Source organism: Chinchilla lanigera, unplaced genomic scaffold, assembly GCF_000276665.1.
Source record: "Chinchilla lanigera isolate Chin_1 unplaced genomic scaffold, ChiLan1.0 scaffold00009, whole genome shotgun sequence".
Lineage (NCBI taxonomy): Eukaryota > Metazoa > Chordata > Mammalia > Rodentia > Chinchillidae > Chinchilla > Chinchilla lanigera.
The window spans coordinates 18,809,357-18,832,159 of NW_004955410.1; the positions used below are offsets into that span (position 1 = coordinate 18,809,357).

The 22,803-nt window shown below is 34.8% G+C and overlaps 1 protein-coding gene and 1 long non-coding RNA gene across 2 annotated transcripts in view; one reads left to right on the plus strand and one right to left on the minus strand.

Moving 5' to 3' along the window:
* The window catches only part of LOC102020776, a 27,459-nt gene extending 25,599 nt beyond the window's left edge, over window positions 1–1,860 (plus strand). Inside the window, exons 2-3 of the long non-coding RNA XR_259848.1 lie at window positions 1,351–1,422; window positions 1,515–1,860. This is a non-coding gene — a long non-coding RNA (uncharacterized LOC102020776). The remainder of the gene's footprint in view (window positions 1–1,350; window positions 1,423–1,514) is intronic.
* Window positions 1–22,803, minus strand: part of Agmo (alkylglycerol monooxygenase) — a 168,634-nt gene that overhangs the window by 96,166 nt on the left and 49,665 nt on the right.

Below are 22,803 nucleotides of genomic sequence, written 5' to 3' on the forward strand. Positions count from 1 at the left end.
GGAAGGGGAGGGAAGGGAGGGGAAGGGAGGGGAAGGGAAGGGAAAGGAAATTTCCCAGAGTTTCATAAATGAAGAGGTCATAAAAAGTTATTTAAGGAGGGAGACTTTAGACTAGACTGTCTCAGTTTTGTATCTCTGCTTTGCAACTGTCGAGCTGTCCCACTGAATTCTCTGTCATGCAATTTCCTCATTTACTAGATGGGCCGATTAAAGAAAGTACAGCATAATACTGATACAAAACTAAATACGTTTATGTTTGTGAACTATTTAAGCACCCTTAAGTACAGTCATTTTAAGTAAAGTGTACTTGATGAAGGATAAAGTCATTTCCAAGCAAAATTATAAACTCGAGCGCCTTACTTTACATTCACCAAATTATCTGTCTTCTAAAATGCAAACACAAGTTGATAAGGTTAACAAGGAAATGGAAAGGAAGCCAATGGTTAGAAATGACTTAGCAAGGCACATATAAATTAGGAGTACAAAATGGAGTTTTGTAGCATGGACCTGATGATTCTTAAGTACTGTTTTAATAATATCCTGAAAAATGGACAAAACAGTTTTATAGTATAGCCACGTTTTAAAATATATAACAAAGCATAGAAGAATATAAATCCTATTCATTGGATAAGTCTCTGGGGATTTTACATGGAAAGCACAATCCAGACAACAGTGAAAGGTTGTACTGTTACATGCCTAATAGATGTTGAATTTACTGTGGCCTTCCTGATTCCATGTGGACATGTGAAAGATATTGAGCAGCAAAAGGGTACATTGAGGGAATGTTAAAGGCCTAAGAGCAAAGGGTTCTGCTGGAGAGAGACTTGGCCAGACACTTGAGGTTTAATTCATTAGAAAAGAGGGTCAGAATGGCAGCTACAGGATGTGTCCCAGAGTATAATCAGTCATATTATTTTTATTGTTTGGGTATTTTTGTCTTTTAATTAAGCTTGTTTAACTGAAGCCATTGTCATGTTCATCCTTCTTTAAAAAAACAAGAATGAAAGGCACTTTAAATATATGTAAAAAGACTAAAACTTTACAATGGTGCATGGAAATTTAATAATAGTAGGATTCCTGAAAATATTTACACCCCGACACTGTGTCTATAATGGCTCTTCCAGACAAATAGAAAATCCAGAATTTTACACAGGGTATTTGCACCATATTAAATAACAGGTATCTGTATTTTTTGGATATTATTTCTGAGACAGTTATGGGATTTGTTAAATAAATCTACATTTGAAATCATTAAGTCTTATTCATAATTCTACAGGCTAAAGAAAATATAATAGAAGATGAAACTATTTAATCCTGTTTGAAGAGTGATTTTATATTTTCTTGTTTTAGGAAAACAGCCATCTTTCAAGAAAGCCTGTTCCGGAGATTCTTGGTGAAGGATTTGTCCCACCCCTGACCTCTGTAAGCCCCCACTGCCTCCCACACAAACTCAGCTTCCCCTTTGACCTCAGGAGACCTAATAGTCTGTTTCTCATTTGTACCTCTTCCTTCAGCTAACTTAACAAGATTTCCTAACTGATCTACTCACCACAGTTCTCCTCCCTGTTCCTGGCCGAACAAGGTGGGCAGTTCATTAAATTCTCATGTGCTTCTGGGGCAGCCCTCAAGAAGATACTGCACTTGAGGGTTGGCTCCAGTTGCTAAGCCACACTGATGATTGTGAATATACTGTGACAGCTGTTACATCTGTTGTAATGTTCAGCAAGCAGCAACACAATGTGAACATTACTTTTACTTTTATTCTTGACCTGGATGATGATAGTACCAGGCATTGGTACTTGGTACCAAAGTAATTGTACCAAGAGAATATTTTCTGTTGAATGTAAGATTGTCTTTAGGTATATTCAAAGATAACACCATTCATGTCTGCAATTTCCTATATTAACAATTTTACTACAGGTAAAAGTCACATTTATAGCAATTGTCTAATGTAATGAACATGTGTAAGTATGTTTAAGTAATAAATATTTAATAATTACAAATATGTATGTAGCATAAATGTATGTATATGTTTATATATAATCCATAAATGTATTTATAATTATATTACATGATAAGGAGGTACATGATACATGATAAGGTGATACTTAAGAAGACATACATGATAAGATGCACTAGAGATATAAATTCAGATTCAAATAATCTTCATTCAAATGAAATATATATTTAAAGATTTTATATATAATATATATATATATATAAATCTTACACAAATATGAACATTGGGGTACAATGGATGGAGATGGATGATTTCACTATTCAAAATTTTAATAATATGAACTAAGGGATAAAAGTTCATTAAAATTTTGTTTTTATTTGAATATCTAGTATATGAGGTGTGCCTGAAAATTAGATTGAATGTTTGAATTTTAAAATATTATCACAGTAAATGGAAATTATCATTTCCATTCATCTCTGTATATTCCTATTCCCTCTCATTTCAGACTCACTTGTCCCATTGCTCCTGCCATGGTCTGAAGCAGGCCTGGAAGTCCTCTTATGAGTGTTGGTTGTTGTTCCCATATGTCTGCCTTGATGTCCTGAGTTGATTCAAAGTTTTTATCTTTTTATGGTCAATTTGACTTTGGGAAGAAGCCAGAACTTATATGGTGCCAGATCAGTGAATAAGATAGGTGAGAAAGCATGCTAATGACTCCATGAGCCTGCTTTTCCATGGGGTGGCATCTGCATCAGCACTCACCATATTTCTTATCATACTGTATAGAGACACTCATGAAGGAACACTTCCAGAACTGCTTCAGAAAGAGACAAGAATGACAGGATAAGCACATTCAAAGAGAGGAGTGTTTTGAAAAGGATGAGTGGCAATGTGTCTTTTACTGTAATAATTTTTAAGAATTTAAACGTTCACCATATATTTTGACCACCCATTTTATATTCTATTTTAATATAAATACCATAATAGTTCAATAAATTAAAAATTCTAATTACATTCCTGCTTTGTTTTTCTTCCCAAATTTTTACATATTAATACAAAACATTTTGAAAATAAGCTTTTTAGTTGGGAATGCATGGGTTGTTTGTTATGCACATTACACAAGATGGGTACAACAACTTAGTTTGGTTTGATAAATTTACATGAAATGAAATTGCAGTGACCTAGAATGAAGTCCTCCCTCTGATACAAATTGGTCTTAATATATAGCAACTGAGGAAAGTTTGTTAAAATTTTATTCAAATACATACAACAATGGAAACAACAAAATCTTTCCCACCTTGTCTCAGTCACTCCCCAATTTTATTTTTACAGCTATACAAAAGTAAACATATCAGTTGCACCATTCATCGTGTGACTAGCAGATACTCACCTACAGTTTGCAAAAGGCCAATAGCTTTAATGGAGATAAAAGTCACATTTTTTTCTTGAAATATCTACACGTACAAATTTTTATTTTAAATGTATGCTTTTTTGTGGAGAGAGAGTAGTCAAGAAATTTCATTTATTATAAACACATATAAAATTTTTTCTAAATACTAAATATATTTCTCATCTTGTATCTAAATTAAATCACTTTTAGAAGCACAATCATATCTTTTGGGTTTTTTTTTTTTTTGGTTTTTCTCCGGTACCAGGAACTGAACTCATGACCTTGTGCTTGCCAGGCACACGCTTTGCCGCTGAGCTAAATCCCCATCCCCATTGGGATAGCCAACTACCTCTGAGTGGAAATTAAGTACTCACAGAGACCCATTTGCTCTCTGGGTTTAGTGATATATGTAGCCCAAAATAAAAATGTTTCGCAAGTGGGTTGTTTATACTTCTAGAATATTGGGACCATAAATCAGAATAACACACAACTGTCAGCATTATCATCTCCCCATTTCCTCTGTAATGCTTCATACTGATATCCCATACTGGTATACCTCACAACTCTGTAAGCTGAAGATGAGGTATTAGATATCATGGTCATCGGTGGGCGGAGGTGAAGCATAGACCTTTAAAGTTAATATTTTTAAAAGGATCATGGATCTAGACATAAGCTATTATAAAATATTAAAAGGAAAATGCAAATAATAATTATGGGTCTGCATGGAACTTCTTAGGAGCGCATTCTACTCCAACTATAGGAAAGATGTTATTGCCAGAGTCCTTCTTTCTATTTTGATTATCAGGGAACAATGTCACAATTGTGCCCCATCCACTTGGCAGGATGTGGAGGAGAATCTGGATTCTTGAATATTGTTTAGTAGCCTGAACTATAAAGGCTATTATCCTACAATAAAGCAACATTGTTTTAGAGACAATGTTAACTTTGTGATTAATGAGGTGATGGATGAGGAACATATGACTGTTTCCAGGTTCATTCCAGCATTTTTCTTAACTGCAACCTCCGCCAAAACTGTCAGTAGTAACGACAAGATGAACAGATAATGTTTCACCTGCAAGTGGGGATCTTGACTGCAATTTAAAATTTCCAAAACTTCCATAAAGCATAGCTCTTATGTCAAGCCAAGATTTTTTTTCTTCCGTCCAAAAAGCTTAAAAACAAATGGGATTGCAAATCTCTGTGGAGGAAGAAAAGCAGTTCAGTTTGCACTCTTGGAACTCCTAAAAGTGTAGGCTGATTAGCGGGGTGACTGGGCTGCCCGAGACTGGAGAATGAAACTGAAGAATTTTGTATTAAGAAGAATCTGAATAATAAATATGGCCTACTTGTGAGTGACATAGTCCTTCAGAGTGCTGGAATCTGCAACTGTTGGTGAAAAACATTTTGTGAGAGCCGTTGTAAATTCTATCATCTCATGGTAGTCTTTAAAATCCTTGAGGTTAAGGACTATGTTTAATCAAACCTGTGATTTTCATAGTACCCCAGTACTCAGTTTTCAACTTTTATGGGTGAAATTCTGACTCAGGGAAAGCAGCAGCAATCACAGTGTCTTTCAAACTATCATGCTATGAATGATTTTTTCATTGGTTCATTGAGGAAGAATAATGAAACATAAAAATAAAAAATACTTTCAAAAAGTTGGATGGGTATGTATTTCCTAATAGGAAAGATATGCACCTAAACATAGATGTATACAATTAGTAAGTTATTTGAATCTAAATCCTAATCTGCAAAGTAAAATCATAGCATTAAACATGGAAGATCTTTTCTAGCACACGAACTCTAAAGTCATGAAATCTTAGAACTGAGAAACATCTCGAATGTCACACACTTTCACTGGAAAGTAAAATTTGCTACTACCCTGAGAAAAGTTGTGTAGTCCTATCACTAAATTAAAGAAAGAACCCAGTGTCACAACTGATTTAATAATTACTTTTCCTATAAAAAATATATTTGTCTGATTTTTAGAGGACATTATAATATGTGTCATTGTATTTTTGAAACTATTCAACCTAACTTTGTTGCAGTGATATTAGCTTACGAATTATAAACAACACTGTTTAAGCAGCATAATGCATCTTCATCAAACCTAAATGTTTAAAAAAAACCTAAATGTCTTTCTCTATGTGAATTTATTGTTTTGGTAGACATCTCAGCAGATTCAATTTGACTGAATAGACTTACAAGTCACCTTTCAATGAAAGAAAGTAAGAAAGTAATCCATATCAAATCTGACAATCTCTTTTTCTCCTATACAGATATCTCTTTATGTTTGTCATCTGTTTTGTTATCAAAAATGAATTTAATTTTCCTCAGTGCAAGCTATCAAGTGATATCAACAATTTTTAAATCTATATGACAATGTAGTCGTTAAAACAATTCAGCTTTTTAAGTATAAATCTATTGATGCTTTTTCACCTTATTTAGATGTTTCTGTGTAACTCAGACAGACAAGCCTATAGAATAAAAAAGAATAGTGAAATTATTTGAGAAGTAGGATTTAAGCAAGATGGAAATGACTTATAAATATAAGTAGCTACATTTTCCACAGAAGATCTCAAAATACATATTCACTTTTTTCCTATGAGTATTGATCTCACATTCTGGTGTAGAAATGATTTTAAATCATTAGACAGTGTCAGCACAGATTAGAGTTTAATCATCAAAATAAGTAACATGCTGCTTCTGGATTAAATTGGATTGAAGCAAAAATCTGGTTTAAGTGGAAGAATATTAATAAAAATATGTATAAAGTGGGAACACATTTTGAAGTAGAAACCTAGTATCACTTCAGGATCACCTTTATCTTGAAAGAATGGAAAATGAACTCTTTATCAAGAATCCTTACTGTATGAGTAAGGAGAGGATGTTAAGGAAAGATTGTAGAAACCAAGGTAACAGTTTCCAAAACAGCATCTATGATTTCAAAGATTCCTGTGAGGTCATATTAATCCACATATGGATTATATCATTCTTGACATTTTACTAAAAGTAGTGAGCTATAACTTTCAAGAAAGTCAGTCTCTGAAGATATTATTTCCATGCAACCCTTCTTCATTTCCCATTGTATGCCTATATTACAAGAAACTGTAATTGGGGCAGAATGTGGATAAGGGAGGTAGTAAATACTCTTTTATTTTCTTGCTCTGAGTACAAAGTTACTACTTTTTAGCATTGTATATCCACTTAGATTATTTTCAAATTTGGAAGAAAAATACAAATCTGGATTTGTGGTAGTGGTTGCTTTATATCTTTGTTTTCTTTTGGTCTTTTTCTTTTTGTGAAGAGATCTTTTCTGTCTTGGTGGTGTGCGGTCTCTCAGTAGAGGATGAAGTACTGCAGACAAAGATAAGCCCCCTTTTTTCTTTCAAACCTTGGAAGTTGTTGATGAACTATGTTGGCTGGACTTTAAAACATTCTGCAACACGTTTCCAAATGTTGTGAAATATATGTAAAACAAAATAGCTAGAGGTTTGTACCATCTCAAGGACTTTGCACGTCACATAATTTAATTCAGACTTCTGAGGTTGACTATATTGTTATTATCATTACTATTCTTACAATTTGATGGATGAGAAAATTAAACCAGAGTTAAAGTGGCCTACAAGTTGAGCCAGGATCAGAATTCCAACTTTCTGAATCTAGAGACTATTTCTTCCCCGTCATGATGTATTTATGTGAGAATCTACTCATGAAAAATACTCCACTAATGTGAAGGTAATTTTTCTATTGAATGTTAGAAGTCTGGGCCAATCAGTTGGGTACACACAAGGAAATTATTCTTCTATGACTACTTGTTTTTCAAACAAATTGTCAACTGTTTCATATGTTAAGAATGAGAGTGTCAAAGTAAGAAAAAGCTGAGAATATCAAATTAAGAAAAATTAGTGGAGGGGCTGGGGATTTAGCTCAGCGGCAAAAGTGCCTGCCTGGCAAGCGCAAGGTCATGAGTTCAGTTCCCAGTACCGGAGAAAAACCAAAAAAAAAAAAAAAAGAAAAATTAGTGGAACTCTAACATGAACTGCTGAAGGAAAACCACAAAAGCAGAAAAGAAAAGACAAAAGAAAATAGTATAGGAAGATATAACTAAGAAATGGAGCCAGGCATGGTGGTGCACACCTGTAATCCCAGGGCTTGGGAGGCTGAGGCAGGAGAATTTCCTTCACTTCAAGTCCAGCCTAGGCTACATAGTGAGTTCAAGACTAACCTGAACTACACAGTGAGATCCTGTCTCAAAACGACAATAAGAACAGTAAAAACAAACAAACAACAACAACAACAAAGAAAAGCCATTTTAGTTACAATAGTTGGACACCTTGAATTAAGAAACTAAAATGGATTACAGAACCTGCTTCATAGATAGTAACAGATCTTGGTATCAAATAATTATCACTTCACCTGCGCTATCTTATCATGTGATCCTACCATGTTTCAGGATATAGCTATGTTCAGCAAAGTAGAATATATTTAATATAGAGAAATAAGATTTGGGAGATGGAAATGTAAGGAAATTGTATATCTTTCCATAGAATAAAAAGAAGTTCCTTAGTTTACCAACTGAAAGAAAAATGCAGCCCAGTACTGGAGAAAAACCAAAAAAAAAAAAAAAAAAAAAAAAATTCAGTACATCTTTCTGGGTACCTAATATTTCTGTGCAGTTAGTTACTAAGAAACTGAAAATGCAAACAGACCCGTGGTGCTTTCTGAGCCAGTAAAGTTAATTTTATTACCAGATGTCAAATTCGTTGTCATTATCTCAAGAGTATTGCTTTTATAATTCAGACACCCAATATTGACATCTCTCTTTATAAATGCTGTCATAATTTTTTCAAAATAATTGCTATAAAGCTTCAAAATCATTGCTAAAAGGCTATCAAATTATTGCTGTATATATATATAGTAAACAAATATATAAGAATCACGTGCTCCTTAGCGATATGATACCCAGCTAGGATTAGTGAGCACCTGTGTACAGCACATTTGTTTAACTTGGGGTCACCTGGAAATAAATTACTTCTTATTGGAATAGAATCCCCAAGTATGAAAGGGAGGACTTGTACTCTTCCTCATGCATATTACAGAGACATGCATCCTCCAGAGAAATGCACCCCTTTGCTCAGCTATTATCCACCCACTCACAAGTGTATTAAAAAAACCCTATTTTCAATGTTAGTTTAATCCTGTGTATGAATCAAATACAACTATAGACTGACTTGCAAAATTAGCATAGAGGAGTAGAGAGAACCCTGGGCTAGAAATTAAGAAAAGCTCATTTCAGATATTTACTTCCTTCTCTTATATACTACCTGGAGCAAATCACTTAATCTATCAGCCTGTAATTTTCCTATCTATACCGGAAGGTAAGGTTCAGCAGTCTCAAAGGGTTCTACAATAGGAAGGACCATCTTGCTCTCATGTATCACTGAAAACACATTGAAATGCTTAACTGCTTCTTTGTTCTCTCTAAACTGACTGTGGATCAGACTGCAAAGTGATCACTGAAGTAAGGCAGCCAGCACACTACAGAAACCAGGAGAGTCCGGCACATGCACACAATGTGTCCATGACGTCCCTGTCTGCTGACAAACATCAGATCTTGTCACTAGCACAGTCAATGGGGTGCAAAATCCTGTGGAATTTGCTGAGTTGCACAAGACACCACACATAATGATGGAAACCTCAGACACCAGCCATGTCAAATGTTGTCATCACTGATCGTGTTCCTGTTCTCACTTCAAGGCCAGCCAGAGGGTCTGGTTTTTATATTAAAGTAAAGACCGTCTAGATTAGATCAGATCTGAAACAATTATTTTGACTTAATCAAGACCTTCTCTTTCATTTTCTGGTTAATGGTTTGTTGTTTTCTTTTTTTTTTTTTAATATATACACCTTATATAATCAGCTTCATCCTAAAGTTAATGCACTAGAACCCTAATTTGTCATGCTGTTCATCATCTGAGGTAGGTACTGGAAATTTAATCTTGTATAGTAACTTTTTATGTGGTTATGGAAGACATATGAGTTAATAAGCATAGCACCTCCTCAAGTTAGATGCACAATTGTTTATGCATAGTTTTCATTCCAATCAACATAAGTATCTGTATAAAAGAGGAAGGGTGCACTGTTTTGCATATATTCTGTGGAAATAATATGTAATACAAGGATTTAATTAGTATGAAAAACCCCAAAATAAGAGATAGTTTTATGTTTGAGGCAACAGAGTTGAAAGGGACAAAGGATCAAACTCTGGGAAAACAAAGAAGTGAACCAGACTACAGGAAAATAGAATAGATCTACTAGATCTACTACACATCACAGGTGATGCGATGGTCATTCTATGTCCATGGAATTGTAGATTTGGAAAGACTTGAGAAATAAGTTGGAAAGAAATGAGTGTCTGAGAGATAGGGTCACAGGGCTACAAGCAGGATCTCTGGACTCTTAAGCAGTGTTCTTTCCATTAGGCCCCATAGTCACAAATTCAGATTATTTGAATTTTTCCGCTGGGTATAAATGTTTCAAATGTGAAAGAGATCATATTCTTTCTGTCGTGGGCCAGCATGGGATGCAAACAAAGCTATGTTTTCAGTTAACACTTGAAAATACAATTTAGTAAGAGCCCCTTAGACACAAATAAGCCTCTTTCCTCATGCATTATGCTTTCCATCAGCACTGAAGGTCTGCGGTGTTCCAGGATTGTACGAAGTGCTAGGGCTACAAAAGTGAAGATGACATGCGGCCCATGCTTGGTGCACTGCCCCTCTAGTAAAGGAGACAGGCATATAAATAAGTTATTACATAAAGCTTTGAGCCGTGAGTGGTGATGAGATCTTAGTAATAGGGTTGGGACTGTAAGGAGGAGCGGAATCTTGAAGGATGTGTTCATGGTAAGAATGTTAAATTGTGTTTTGGCAGCTAAGAGCCAGGGAAGGACTTAAAGCAAAAGGGCAACTTGACTGTGCTTGCTTTACAGAACGACTCTAGCTTGCTAGAGTAAATATACAAGAAGGAGGGGAAACCGATAGCCTGTTGATCACGTCAGAAGCAGTTACAATCACCAGAGATGATGCTGCACCTGAAATAGAAGGCGTAGAAGTGTCTGAGCCAGCAGGTGTTTCTGAAATAGAAACATTAGTCTCAAGTAGTAATTTGAAAGTGGCTGAAAATTGCTGGTGTGAATGGATAAGGGTTAAGCAAGAGTTATATAGATTGTAATATAAGAGTTTCAGGTATGCAGAAGAAAATTCTAGGTTATAAATATGGATAGTATTTTCTGCTAAGAAAATCCTTAGCTTGAAGTTCTTATGACTAAGGTAATGCTGTTTAGAGTCATTTGAATATCATTTTCTGAAGTTTGCAATGAGGTACTAAAAAATGGGAACTGAGTAGTCTGTGGCAGCTAGTTGATACCATGAGAGTAAGAAAGACAAATGAGTATAGAACTGTACATCACTATAAGAGATTCTAGAAATTTCTACAACTATGTTGCAGTTAAAAACTAAAATGTCAAATTCAGAAAAAGGTAAGTTTTTAAGATTGCCTTAATTTTGACTGAAATTCTCCTTTTTGACTACATACCAGTTCAAATACCCCCAAGTTAGCTAAACTCTTACATCAAAGTGAAAAACACTCATGAATGACATTTTATCTGTTCACCCACATCACAAAACATATATAATTTAAAGTTTGTATTTTTCTAAGTCCTCACTATTATCATTGGACAAAGAACCTGCCATTGCTGTAGAAAAACTGACACGGACTGACTGAGACCACAGTCAGTCTCCACCCAAGGTTGAAGCGAGAGCCAACTGGGTAGTTTTTTCACACCCACAATTGGGTGGTTTTTCACACACACAAAAGAAACCCTCACAGGGGCTGGGGATTTAGCTCAGCGGCAAAGCGCCTGCCTGGCAAGCGCAAGGTCGTGAGTTTGGTTCTCGGTACCGGAGAAAAACCAAAAAAAAAAAAAAAAGAAACCCTCGCAGGCAAAGGTTCTTAGGCATCAGAGAGAAACACAAGCATCTGTAGCTTTAATATAGGTTGTCATATCTCCACAGAGATGCAGGGTTGAAAGTATTGTTAGATTTCAACTTTTTCCTCACTATTTCAAAGAAAAATAGTAGCATATAAAACAAAAACAAAATAGGGAGAAAAAAGTAAAAGCAGATAGTTTATAATACAAAGTTCTTATTGCCAGGATCCTGTCCACAGTTCCTGATGATGAGCAGGTCTGGAAAAGTAGAGCGGAATCTTTGTCAGTAGGAGAGGACTTTGAGAACACTTTGAGGGTGACATAAGTGTTGGGAGTTAACACCCCATCCATGAAATTCTGCCAAAGCCATTAAAACTTAACATGGAGAAGAGCTAGACAGTTTCCTTGTTTTTACAAAGGTATAAAGCATCTCGCTAACAATGAAAAAATATTTTACTGTTATAAAAATTCAATCCATGAAAACACTATAACACTTCTAAACTTTAACTACCTAATAATAAAACTTCAAAATAAGGATAGAACTAGAAGAAAAATAGATAAACTCATATTCAAATTGGAGGACTTTATCTTTCAATAACTAATAAAAAAGCAGACAAAAAATTTTAGTAAGAATGTCCAAATTAGGTAAATTTGTTGATTGTATTGTTTAGGATCCACCAATACAGAATTCAACTCTTTTCAAATATGCCTGCTTTATTTTGAGCTAAATTATCAATCAAAATTAGTAAAATTCAAAACACTAAAATACACAATATATCCTCTGAACATACTTTTCTTTCTTTCTCTTGTCTAATTGCCCTGGCTAACATTTCCAGAACTCTATTGAATGAGGGTGGTGATAATGGACATCCTTGTCTTGTTCCTGATTTTATAGTGGAAGTTTTCAGTTTTTGTCCATTTAGTATGATGTTGGCTATTGGTTTTTCATAGATTGCTTTTATCAGATGGAGGTAAAGACCATCTATTCTGATTATCTGTAGAGCTTTTATCATGAATGAGTGTTGAACTTTGTCAAGAGCTTTTTCTGCATCTATTGAGATGAACACATGGTTTTTGTCCTTGATTCTGTTGATATGATGCATTACATTTATTGATTTGTGTATGTTGAACCATCTCTGCATCCCTGGGATGAATCTTACTTGGCCATACTATCTAATCTTTTTGATGATTTGCTGCATTCTTTTATTTTTATTTTAAAGAGTAAAAGAAGGATAACATAATAACAAGAGGGGGCTTACCAAATTACAAAGTGGTAGGAAATTATCAATGGTTATTGTTTTACATATTGTTATCTACAAGATAGTTTCTCAGGAAAACAAATAGACAAATAATACTGAGTTACAGATGAAAGAAGTAGATTATCAATAGTTGTTATACTATACTTTGGTATCTTCAAAGTGGCTTCTAAAGAAAATAAATAGAGCTATACATGAGTGACCTATTGAATAATCATTAACTATTCTCAATGGATGTTGTAGGAAACACATAATAATAAACATGCATTTTTTTATGAAACAGGATAGGAACAATACAAACATTACAGAGTTATGGATAGATTAGTAGGAAAATATCAATGGCTGCTGTAATACATGGTGGTATCTTCAAAGTGGTTTCTCAGGAAGACAGAGCTATGCAAGAAGGATCTAACAAGTAGTTACAGCCTAAGGGTTGTCAAAAATAGCATATTTCCTCCTCACCAGTGAGTCCTGTCACTGAGGTGTGACGGCTGGAAGGAAGGCCAGGATTGAAAAGAAGGACCTAGAGACTTGCACCTGTGTCTAGCAACAGGTTGTTTTCTTGTTCCTCCATAGTCATAATTACTCAGGGCTCCTCCATGGAGATGACAGTCTGGCCAGAGGGAGAAGGTAGAGTATGCCCCAGTCCCCCTCATGCCTGTTGGACTAACTGATAGGATGGGTCTGAGCTCTGGGCCCTCCTCTTCAGAGGGCAGACCAATCTCCAGTGGTCACCTTTGCATTCAAAGCATGGCCCATGGGACCTCTTAGGGCAGTTCCTCTTGAGGTGGCCTGGCTTTTAACAGTGGTAGAAGATGAATGCAGTAGTTGAGTTCTTCTTGGAGCCCCAGGAATCAGACTCGGGGTCTGTTTCTCTTAACGCTGCAGCAAAAGCAGCTGCTTTTTCTCGGTCTCTTTGTTTTCTCTCCTTGGCCTCTTCTTCGTCATGGCTATAGAATACTGAGGAGGCAGTTCTTATTAACATCTCAAGTGAGCCATCTGGGGTGAAAACCATTCTTTGTAGCTTTTTCTCTCCAGCCTCCCATTGCATTGGGATCCCACAACCAGTTAGTGTCCTCTCCCCAACCATCAGCATAGGCAGCAGGAATCTTACTGCAGACCTCTCCAGAGCTCCATGCACTCCTCCACCACAGCCTGTACTGTCAAGGGAAGAATGGCTTCCAGGAGGTCTCCCCAGGGATTGTGCAAGGTCCTCCTGGTTTATAGCTTCCGAAGGGCTCTGTTTGCCATATCTATTGGGGATTTTCTTGGCTATGTTCATTAGGGAGACTGTCCTTTAGTTATTCTTTTGGTTGGATTCTTCTCTGGTTTCTGTACCAGGGTAATGCTTGCTTCCAGGAATGAATTTGGGAGTTTGCTTTCCTTTCAATTTCATTAAAGAGTTTCAGAAATAACAGCATTACCTACTCTTTAAATTTCTTGTAGAATTCAGAATTGAATTTTTCAGGGCCTGGGCTTTAAATTATCAAGTATTTAAAAGTCACATAATATGCTTTAAATAATACATTGGTCCAAAAAGAAATTATAGTAGGCATACGACAAACTGTGGGATGCAGATAAAGCTATGCTTTAAGGTAATTGATAGCTTCAATGCATATATCAATAAAAAGAAGGAGAAAGGCAGTGACACAATTGTTCATATCATAAATTTAGAAAAAAAAGGAAATTAAACACAGAGTAGAAAGAAGGAAATAAAACAAAGAAGAGAAAACAAATGTACCCATAGACAAAGTCAACCAAAGCAAAAGATGTTTTTTTGAGGTGATTAAAAGAATTGATGTATCACTAACAAGACTGATTAAGAAAATGAGTCTTGGGGCTGGGGATTTAGCTCAGCGGCAAAAGCGCCTGCCTGGCAAGCGCAAGGTCATGAGTTCGGTTCCCGGTACCAGAGGAAAAAACAAAAAACAAACAAACAAAAAAAAAAACAAAAAAAAAAGAAAATGAGTCTGGTATACATTATCAGTATCAGGAAAAAAAAATGTGATTAAAAATCCTACAGTTTTTTTAAAAAGTTAATCAGATAGTGTTATAAATGCTTCCATGTCATTACATTTGAAAATTCACTAAATTTAGCAGATGCATACAAATAAAAATAATGCACCAAAAAAAGAAACACACATTTTAAAAATTAGTATGCATTTTCCTACAAAAATATATATTAAAAATCTGGGGCAAATTAAACATCTGGGATGGTTTAAGATATAAATTAATGCAACTATGTAAAGAAGAAATAATGATAAAATGAAATGCTTTTATAGAAAAGAAAAATGAGGGACACTTCTCATATCTATTAAGGGTTAAAATTTCCTTTGTGAAAAATTTTGAAAACAACATTACTAAATGAAAAAATGATAGAAAAATGTCTATGGTGAAAACAGATAAAAAACACTAATATATCAATGAATGCATTTTATTGGAATGCAAAAAATAGAGAATTGAATGGACAATTTGTTCATCCAATCAAGGTTGGTTAATGTTAGAAAAAGATAAATAAATTCATCATATTTTAAAACATATAAAGGAACAAATCAATAGAGTCCAAAAAATTCTCTGAGAAGATTTTACATACATTTCTGGTGGTAAGAGTAAAATCAAAATAAGAACAGAACTCATTTACTATATTTCATAAATATCAGTTTAAAATACAGAGGTGGTATAAAGGAATTTTCATATAGCATCCATGCTGCAAAGTTTATCCATCCTCTGTGACCTGGCACAAAAGGTTCTAAACCATAAGAACCCACTTGTATCAAGTTCACAAGTAGGCGAATTTAGCATGAATAAATAAATATAAACCAGATTCTCATTGAGGGACTGATGAGGGGTGTGAAGGAGACCTCTGGGTTCTGAGAAAAGCTACCTGGGTAGTAGTTCTATAAGTGTTCACCTCGTAAAACTCATCTCCTGGACACTTACAACTTAATGCATTTTTCTATAATGTATGCTATCCTTGAAATAATGTTTACCAGAATTTAAAACAATGAAAAGAAAGCACCTAGCTATTATTCTATTCCTGAACTACTTTTGATAGGAGCAAACTCTTTTATCCTATCACAAAAGGGAGGGGGGCAGAGAGGTAAACTGAGTATTGGAAAGGTAATAGAAACTTAATGGGGTGGGTACCGGGGATTGAAGCCCACTGAGATACATTTTTAGCCCTGTTTTATTTATTTATTTATTTATTTATTTATTTATTTATTTATTTATTCCTGTACCAGGAATCGAACTCACAGTGTTGCACTTGCCAGGCAGGCACTGTGCTGCTGAGCTAAATCCCCAGCCCCTTAGCCCTGTTTTAAATCGTTTATTTGAGACAAGTTCTCTCTAAATTACTATGTTCCCAAGGCTGGACTCCAGCCCATAATCCTCTTGCCTCAGCTTCCCAGAGTACTGGGGTTACAAACATACATTACCATTGCTTGTTTAGACAATTAACTTTTGAAGACTATGTTTAATAATGAGGAACACAGAGATTGGATAACTGAAGAAAAATACAGTACAAAGTGGCTCAGAGAAGGGGAAAAGGAATACTATTACATACTTTAAAATGGAAATGAGAACCAAGTTATTTAAAAATTGTTGTGATTTCTATATAGATTTATACATCAGTGAAATACGTAGGACAATGCACAAGAAGTTCTAAAAGCTTGTGGGAAGAGAGAAACATGGGAGACAAAGATGAAAGATTGTCATGTTAGTACAGAGATAGAAGAATGATAGTAATTTAAAAATTAGTTTTGAGTTTAAATAAGGGAAGATTAGAATACAAATTGTGAGATACAAGAATGATGGTCAACAATGTGAACTCAGATGGTGGAAAACAGAACCAAGGAGCCCAAATTAACTCTACCTGTAGTCACAGGTTTTTAGTGGACGCCATCAATTTTCCTGAACTCAGATGAGTCTCGAGGGTGTGGAGTGCTTTGGTTAGCGTGAACAAATGCACATTGTAGCTCAGCGTTAACAAATGCGCATTGTAACTCGCTTCTTAAAGCGTAACAGAGGTATTTCTCCCACTCTGGTGGGGGACATGTGAGAAGTTGGGGTCTGAAGGAGATGGATGGCAGCCTTGGAGAAAAACGCAAATGACAAATTGCTGGCTTCACACTCTGTGCACGGTGCCCTCTTGATCATTCCCAGGATCGTACAACTCCTTCTGGCTGTTCTTACATTCTGGGAGGGGTGACTTCTTTACAAACAAAGCTCCTCTCTCAGGGAAGCCTGTTTTATTTCCTCATACACATCTCTTTTTCAAGTAGTCTTGTTTGGTGTTCCAGGGCCTGAGATATTCTGAGACTTTTGATATAATCATAGAATCATGCTCTAGTGATCTTATTCAGTGAAGTTTAATTGTACTTTACTGTTTGTGAGGCTAAGAAATGCAATTTTGAGTTATGCACTCAAAATAGCATGCGTGGAAAGCAACTCCTATTTCTGCTACGCCTTGCAGCCCGCACATTAGATTCTTTGTTTGTTTTTGTTTTTTTCTCCGGTACCGGGAACCGAACTCACGACCTTGCGCTTGCCAGGCAGGCACTTTTGCCGCTGAGCTAAATCCCCAGCCCTCGCACATTAGATTCTTGCTCTGCTGGTGTGGAGAGGACATAACCTCACTCTGCACGCAGAGATGCTGCTGTGAAGTACTTGCAGGGGCCCTGGGTTCCAGAATGCTGCTCAGTATTTAACCTCTGAAGTGCAAGCTCAATGATCTGCAGCAGTTCATTGACGCTGTATCTCCAGATCATCAGGGGTAGATTTTGGATTTAGGAGGCAAAATATTCTTCCTAGAGAGTGATGTGGCTTTGTGGAGTTCAAACCTGTGGCATTGTGTTTATAAAAAGCACTCACTTAGACATGGTGGTGACGTCTACTAAACACTGACACATGAGTTTGCCTGCCAGGGAAAACATGCAAAGGGGTCCTCAATTTCTGTCCGTCAGTCTAAGTAAATACATGGAAGTTAGGAAGGAAAAAAAGAAAGGAAGGAAGGAAGGAAGGAAGGAAGGAAGGGAGGGAGGGAGGGAGGGAGAGAGGGAGGGAGAGAGGGAGGGAGGGAGGGAGGAAGAAAGAGAGAGAGCAGGAAAGAATGAAAGAAAGAGCGAAAGAAAAAGAAAGAAGCATAACATTTTATAAACAGTGCAATTGTAAAAATAGACTGAGAAGTCATCATAGTTAAAAATGAATATAATTAATTGAAAGAATCATAAACTAAAGAACCTAATCAAAATGTACTCACCATTATAGCAGTGATTTTGCTGTCATAGCAAATAATGTCAACAATGTTGACTTTACATTTCTGAAAAAATATGATTTTATATTTTATGTTACTCAAGAAAAAATCTGTGATGGTTTTGACTAAAATAATTTAAGGAAAATAAAATTTCTTATTGTGAAAAAATGGACAAATCATTCTGCTTTAGAGTAACTTATTTTTTCCACCTTCTGATTCACACACAGACACACACAAACACACACACACACACACGCACAGACGCGCACACACGCACGCAAAACATACAAATGAGGTAAAACAAAGAATCGCTGAGACAGGACTGGCTTCCTTTGTGGCCCTGTTTCCTTCTGGCCAGGCATCTCCTGCACCCCTCAACCTTTTCATTTTTCTCTGAAAGAGACACTAATCACATTCAGCTTCGGTAAAGGAAGAAAATTTTAAGAACAAGTAAAAAGGATAAAATTACTTCTGAAATTCAATGTATTATGCTTACAATAATGGAGACTTAAATTTCTGTTCCAGAGACTTTAAATTAAATGGCATATTTTTTGCTCCAATTTGATGAAAAACTCTAAATGAATTCTACAAGGTAATTAAAATAGAATAGAAACTATAAATGCACAACAAACCTGAATCATTAAAAATGTAACTTATAGTAGGAGATAGAGGCTGATCATAGAATAGAATACAGATAAGGAAGTGAAAACCATACACAGACAATTAGCCTTATAAATAAAGTATCTATGGCCTCTTGTACTGGCTAATTTAATTTGAAGCTGAAGTGGGTATGTCAAATAAAGCTGACAAACATATGCATTATGGTAAGGAATAAAAATCATTTTACCTCTTCTCAACTTGATAGTGATTCTATATATCATGTTCTATTCAGGCAAATACCATCTCATACGTTTTCATCAATGTTGAGGAAAATAACATGTTATTTTATGTTTATTTATATATAATACATTTTGTTTATATTATATGTAAGATAGACTGATAGATAGATAGATAGAGAGATAGATAGGCTCTGATCATTCACAATGGATTTCTTCTTACTAGAAAAGAAGTCATTGAATTATTACATCTTTATTTGATCATATACACGAAAACTATATTTCCAAATAAAGTCAGTTCAATTGGAAGATAACATTATGTAATATAACAATCATTGTTAATATCCTATCAGCTTGTTTTGAAATTCTGTATCATTTTTATTTTTTTATGCATTTTGTTTATGTATTTGTTTTTGTTATTTTGGTTTTTTTTTTCTTTCTCTTTAAAATGAAAAAAAATTATATGTACATGCAAGGAGAGCTGGGATAGATCTATTGCTGATGTCTGTAGTTTATTGAAAGAAGTAGTTAATGCTTAAAATTTTCTTTTTTCTTGCCTAATTTTGCATGCTTGTATCTGGTAATTAAATCTGGTGCACTGAGCAACTTGGTTGAAGATAACAGTGTGAACTGTAGCAACCATTGTCAATTCCTATCATTTTGTGTTGAGGTTAGGTATCATTTTTGGTTTTTTTGTGTTGTTTTGATTTTGTCTTCATTGTTGTTTTTTTGTTAGTTATTTTCTCTTTAAAATAAGAAAAAAACAAGTACTGCAGGCTAGAATTGCAACATATTTTGGAGAAATTAAATTCAACTCACAGAAAGGGGACCATAAATTCTTATGTATACTCATCATAAGGTGAAAATAAATTAATTTGTATAATATATATTAAAATCATGAGCTTCAGGAAACATGTAGGATCCCATTTTCTGTCCAAACACTATGAAAGGTAATAGCAAACTTTATTATTTTACAAAAATACATTTCTTAATTACATCCTTGTTTCTATATTCAAATCATTTTGCCAAAATTTCCAGACAGTGTGAGGTGAAAAAAGATATATGAAATGTACCTGCATTTCCAAAGTAATAAGAACTATATTCAGAGCTCTTGAAAATATTTTCAAGCATTTTATAAGTTGCTGGAGTGTCAGTAGCACCTCAAATATATTTTCACCTACACTGTGCTTAGAAGAGACACTGGGAATAATATATCAGTTCTTACAGATAATCACATAAAAATTAAAAATCTCAACATAATTATGAAGAATTCACTTAATTCTTCAATTATTTTTATATATCTTGTATATTTTATTTTTCTTAAACTCTGTATAGAATAAAGTTGTTTCTAAAAAGCAAAGGAAGTGGCACATTTTATTGCTAGCCCATAAGCAAGGAGCAAGACATAAAGCCACCAAGTTTATTGAAATGTGGAACACATTTTCCCTAAGTTCTTTAAAGCCATTCAACCTGAGCTTTGGCTGAGCAGAAGGTAGAAAGTAGTTTTAAAATATTGTACTTTTAGTAAATCTGTTTGGTCATGGTTTTTTAAAATATTGCTTGGAATTCTGGTCTGTTAAATAAAGTATTTAAAAAATAGTGTTGACTGTTTAGAGTAGCTACTTAGAGACGGATATCTTAATTGCAAAAAGAGCAAAGTTTTTTCTTACTTTTGTTTTACTAAAGGACAGTGGGTGTCTATAATACTCCTCATGTTAAAGGCAATCTTTGAAGACTACTTTACATTAACAGTCTCAATAAATTTTAAATAAGGCCATTTTTAGCACTATCTAGTTAACTGTGCAGCATACAACATAAACTTTACTTCATCATCTACAGTATTTGGCTAAGTGTGAATTACTGGGCTTTGACCAAACATAGAAAATTATTAAAGAATATAGTAACTGGTCCATTTTTAGGTCACCAAGTACACAAAAGAGCTAAACAGATAGTAGGTACTATCCTGTGATTGTAGTTTATGACTTGCTGAATCTTGGGATCACACTGACAAATATCAAGCAATATTTGACATGTTCCTGCTCCAAAATAGGTACATTAAAAGGCATTCAAGTGTATCTTTACAGAATACATAAAAGTGACACAAATACAAATTGCACTAAATTCTTCCCTTTATGTCAAAAAGAAACAGAAATATTGACATTTCAAAAATTCTTGAGTTGGTTTATTAAGGTTTTATATTTAAAAAGAGTAATTTGGAAAAGTTATGTGGAATATAACTTGCCTTTTATGCTATTATTTGCAAAAGTTGGTAAAATATAAAGATTGTTGAAAATTACATACTATGTTTTCAAATGATAACCACTGCTATTAAAATGCAGCCAATAGTTTACATCTATTATTCTTAAATATAGGAAAGGCTCTTGAAATATTCATTGTAAACCACTTAGAAACATTACTTTCATCATGGCTATAAAGTACCCATAAAATAACTAACGTTTATTATAAAACTTAGAATTGTGGGCAGTTTCACACTGGGCACAAAACCTAAAATGGCTTAATGAAAAGTAGTATAACTTCAAGAAGTTGTGTTAATCCAAAAAAAAAATAGAAGACTCAAATTAAAGCTGTTATTAGAAGCAGTGGGAAGCAGACAGGAACTGAAGCTGCGCTCTGCATGCAGTCTTGGCTATTGTATTATTATTGCAGAGTCCCCTAGGCAATCTTCACATGTACCGTGCATCCTGGATCTTTTTGATTCTTTTGTCTGCACTCCAACCTGCTCGGCCAGGAATTTTCAGCCAAGAAAGATTTATAGAGCTCCCACTAACAGGGTCAACCCTGTTTTTATCACCAGAGGCCTGCTTCGTAAGAATAATAACATCCATCTACATCTCTGTTGGGCCGATTCTTTTGGCGTCAACATTTCGTGTTTATCTTAACAACCAATGCACACTCAAAGCCCCCAGTTGAAATGGATGTGTTCATCAATTCTACCAGACACAGTAGCCCAGGCTCCTGTGGGCTGTCAACCAGATATCATCGAAGCTAATGGATAGGTCACAGTGTTTGTACTTTTCCAAAGGTCAATGGCGTTTGCGTTTTGAGATGAACATAATGAGCTTCAAGGAGAACAATCTGCAATAACAAAGGTCAAAATATTTCTATAGAATCATGAGTAATTACCCAAAAGCGCAAGGCACATGTGTTAAGACTTTACAGATAACTAAAAACTATTACACATGAATGAAAAAAGTGAAAATATTTTTAAATGTTAATAATTTTTAGAATATATTCTCCATGTAGAAGACTGAATTGAAAGATTGTCTAACTCAGGGATGCTTATCTATAAGCGATACCATGGTCTTTTTTCTTTATTTAGAAGTCACCCACAAACTGTTTTTTCAATATTAAGTTTATATAACAATGCACTCCTTAGTTGTAAGCATTGCATACTTTAGATGTGCAAAACTCACTCATCTTTTGCAGTTTAGTCTATGCTATATTTCATAAATCAATTATTAAATGTTGTTCAAAATTTCAATAATTTGTTTAAATCATTAATTTTACTTGCTGGTAGTATAAATTTGTAAGATTTCACAAAACGTTTTGGGATTTCCTCTTGGAAAGGAATGTGCATAAAAATCCAAAGAAATGTTCAATATTTTATTGTAATTGCATAAAGTAGTTCCTTCTCAAAGATCATTCTTAATAATCTGAGTCCCTTGTGCTATGATGAGAGAGGCTTTTCATGGGTATTTGGCCAAAAGTTTTTTTCTAGAGTTAATACTCCCACTCTTCTTCCTTAAGTGTCTTGGGATTTCTGACATCCGCAATGCAGACAGGAACTTGGTTTTATGCCTCAAGAAAAGAATGGATCTTTTTTCATATAATGATCTGCAGTGCAATTACCAATGAAAAAGTAATATTGTGCACCATAAACTGAGCAATCTGCAAGGAACATTTTAGTAATAGACAATTCTAAATGCAGAGAGCATAAGGAATTTAAATCAAGTGAAGGGGAAAATCAATACAAGAAAATAAAAAATAATCCCAGTATTTCACATATAAAATAAAGTTAGAGGAACAAACAGAATACCTGTTGTCTGCCTCAAACCTTGAGCTCGTCATTAACCCTTGCTTTTAAAACAGCCAC